Genomic DNA, 3,555 nt, shown 5'->3' on the forward strand with positions numbered 1-3,555 from the left:
AAACCATGACTCAAGTCACGATTTAAATCAAATCAAATCAAATTTTATTGGTCACATGCGCCGAATACAACAGGTGCAGACATTACAGTGAAATGCTTACTTACAGCCCTTAACCAACAGTGCATTTATTTTAAACAAAAAAAGTAAGAATAAAACAACAACAAAAAAAGTGTTGAGAAAAAAAGAGCAGAAGTAAAAATAAAGTGACAGTAGGGAGACTATATATACAATAGAATAAAGTGACAGTAGGGAGGCTATATATACAGGGGGGTACCGTTGCATAGTCAATGTGCGGGGGCACCGGCTAGTTGAGGTAGTTGAGGTAATATGTACATGTGGGTAGAGTTAAAGTGACTATGCATAAATACTTAACAGAGTAGCAGCAGCGTAAAAAGTATGGGGTGGGGGGGCAGTGCAAATAGTCCGGGTAGCCATGATTAGCTGTTCAGGAGTCTTATGGCTTGGGGGTAGAAGCTGTTGAGAAGTCTTTTGGACCTAGACTTGGCACTCCGGTACCGCTTGCCGTGCGGTAGCAGAGAGAACAGTCTATGACTAGGGTGACTGGAGTCTTTGACAATTTTGAGGGCCTTCCTCTGACACCGCCTGGTATAGAGGTCCTGGATGGCAGGGAGCTTTGCCCCTGTGATGTACTGGGCCGTACGCACTACCCTCTGTAGTGCCTTGCGGTCAGAGGCCAAGCAGTTGCCATACCAGGCGGTGATGCAACCAGTCAGGATGCTCTCGATGGTGCAGCTGTAGAATTTTTTGAGGATCTGAGGACCCATGCCAAATCTTTTTAGTCTCCTGAGGGGGAATAGGCTTTGTCGTGCCCTCTTCACGACTGTCTTGGTGTGTTTGGACCATGATAGTTCGTTGGTGATGTGGACACCAAGGAACTTGAAGCTCTCAACCTGTTCCACTACAGCCCCGTCGATGAGAATGGGGGCGTGCTCAGTCCTCTTTTTTTTCCTGTAGTCCACAATCATCTCCTTTGTCTTGGTCACGTTGAGGGAGAGGTTGTTGTCCTGGCACCACACGGCCAGATCTCTGACCTCCTCCCTATAGGCTGTCTCATCGTTGTCGGTGATCAGGCCTACCACTGTTGTGTCGTCGGCAAACTTAATGATGGTGTTGGAGTCGTGCCTGGCCATGCAGTCATGGGTGAACAGAGAGTACAGGAGGGGACTGAGCACGCACCCCTGAGGGGCCCCCGTGTTGAGGATCAGTGTGGCAGATGTGTTGTTACCTACCCTTACCACCTGGGGGCGGCCCGTCAGGAAGTCCAGGATCCAGTTGCAGAGGGAGGTGTTTAGTCCCAGGATCCTTAGCTTAGTGATGAGCTTTGAGGGCACTATGGTGTTGAATGCTGAGCTGTAGTCAATGAATAGCATTCTCACGTAGGTGTTCCTCTTGTCCAGGTGGGAAAGGGCAGTGTGGAGTGCGATAGAGATTGCATCATCTGTGGATCTGTTGGGGCGGTATGCAAATTGGAGTGGGTCTAGGGTTTCTGGGATTATGCTGTTGATGTGAGCCATGACCAGTCTTTCAAAGCACTTCATGGCTACAGACGTCAGTGCCACGGGTCGGTAGTCATTTAGGCAGGTTATCTTAGAGTTCTTGGGCACGGGGACTATGGTGGTCTGCTTGAAACATGTTGGTATTACAGACTCAGTCAGGGACATGTTGAAAATGTCAGTGAAGACACTTGCCAGTTGGTCAGCACATGCTCGGAGTACACGTCCTGGTAATCCGTCTGGCCCTGCGGCCTTGTGAATGTTGACCTGCTTAAAAGTCTTACTCACATCGGCTACGGAGAGCGTGATCACATAGTCGTCCGGAACAGCTGGTGCTCTCATGCATGCTTCAGTGTTGCTTGAACTAAACGTCATGCCTCACATGACGTTTAGTGACTTGAGTACAACACTGTTATTAGCTACATCAGCCAAATGTCACACCATAGATCAAGTGAACATTGTGTGTACATTGTGAAACATCATCTATTATAGGGCAACACATCGACAGATTCAAATGCTGCACCGCCAGCCTATCATCACCATCATGGTTCTATTGAGCCATTCATTTCCTACCAATGAATGGTTGATGTCAATATGATGCAGTAGCTGTCATCTCCTGCAGTAGATCAGGCTCCATGAATAAGTCATATGATTAAGTTGTTCTTGCCATTGTTTGAACAGAATATTTCTGATCTGATTGTAACACAAGTAGTGTTTCCTTATCTTCTCTCCAGCGAGGCACAGCAGTAGGCCTATATTGTATAAAGCCGTTTCTATGCCGTTTGTTTTCAAAGGGCACACGACAGCACTCTGAGTGAGTAGAATGGATTGCCCTCATTATTAATGCATTCTCAAGGCAGAGTGATTGACAACCTTCATGTCATGCTTGGCAGACTTGTAAATGAAGGCTGCGTGGTGGTGCCTGGGTTATAATGATTGTTCACCAATTACTGTATGGAGGGATATTACAGTAAAGGTGCTGGGATATTGGTGTTTGTACTCATGTAAAGCAGGCTGAACGTGTAGGCCTAGCAGGTGAAAATCCTATATGAGCTTATATGCTTGAATTGCTTGGGCTAAATTGATGATTCTACATGTTCTGGTTCAAGTGTTACTTATTGCGCCACACTGCGTGCAGAGCACTGTGTGAGGGGTGCCAGCGAGGTAGGCTATGAGTCTGAGGAGGTCCTCTGTTCATATTCACGGTTACTTCTGGCCAGGCCAAAGCACACAGCACACAGGAAAAGGTTCCCTCCCCATCCAAACGGGATTAGAGTGGCTGAGGCCTCTGTGACTGGAGCTGCATGGTGAAGAGAAACACCCACACTTCCTCTGGATTTTTACTTTATTTTTATTTTATTTATTTATTTCCCCTTTATTTAACCAGGTAAATGAAGCGCTCCAGAGTCAAGCTGAGCTGAGCGCACGACACAGCTGTGAAGAATGGCTCCCATGACAGCCCCAGCCATGGCTTTCTTTACACAAGGCCTACATCCCAAATGGCACCCTATTCCCTATACAGTGCACTTATTTTTTTTGCCCATAGAGCTCTGGTCCAAAATGTGCACTGTGTAGGGAATAGGGTGCCATTTGGGAAAGCCGTTTCTATGCAGTTTGTTTTCAAAGGGCACACGACAGCACTCTGAGTGAGTAGAATGGATTGCCCTCATTATTAATGCATTCTCAAGGCAGAGTGATTGACAACCTTCATGTCATGCTTGGCAGACTTGTAAATGAAGGTGGTGCCTGGGTTATAATGATTGTTCACCAATTACTGTATGGAGGGATATTACAGTAAAGGTGCTGGGATATTGGTGTTTGTACTCATGTAAAGCAGGCTGAACGTGTAGGCCTAGCAGGTGAAAATCCTATATGAGCTTATATGCTTGAATTGCTTGGGCTAAATTGATGATTCTACATGTTCTGGTTCAAGTGTTACTTATTGCGCCACACTGCGTGCAGAGCACTGTGTGAGGGGTGCCAGCGAGGTAGGCTATGAGTCTGAGGAGGTCCTCTGTTCATATTCACGGTTACTTCTGGC

The sequence above is a fragment of the Coregonus lavaretus genome (assembly GCF_964263955.1).
Source record: "Coregonus lavaretus genome assembly, chromosome: 13".
Lineage (NCBI taxonomy): Eukaryota > Metazoa > Chordata > Actinopteri > Salmoniformes > Salmonidae > Coregonus > Coregonus lavaretus.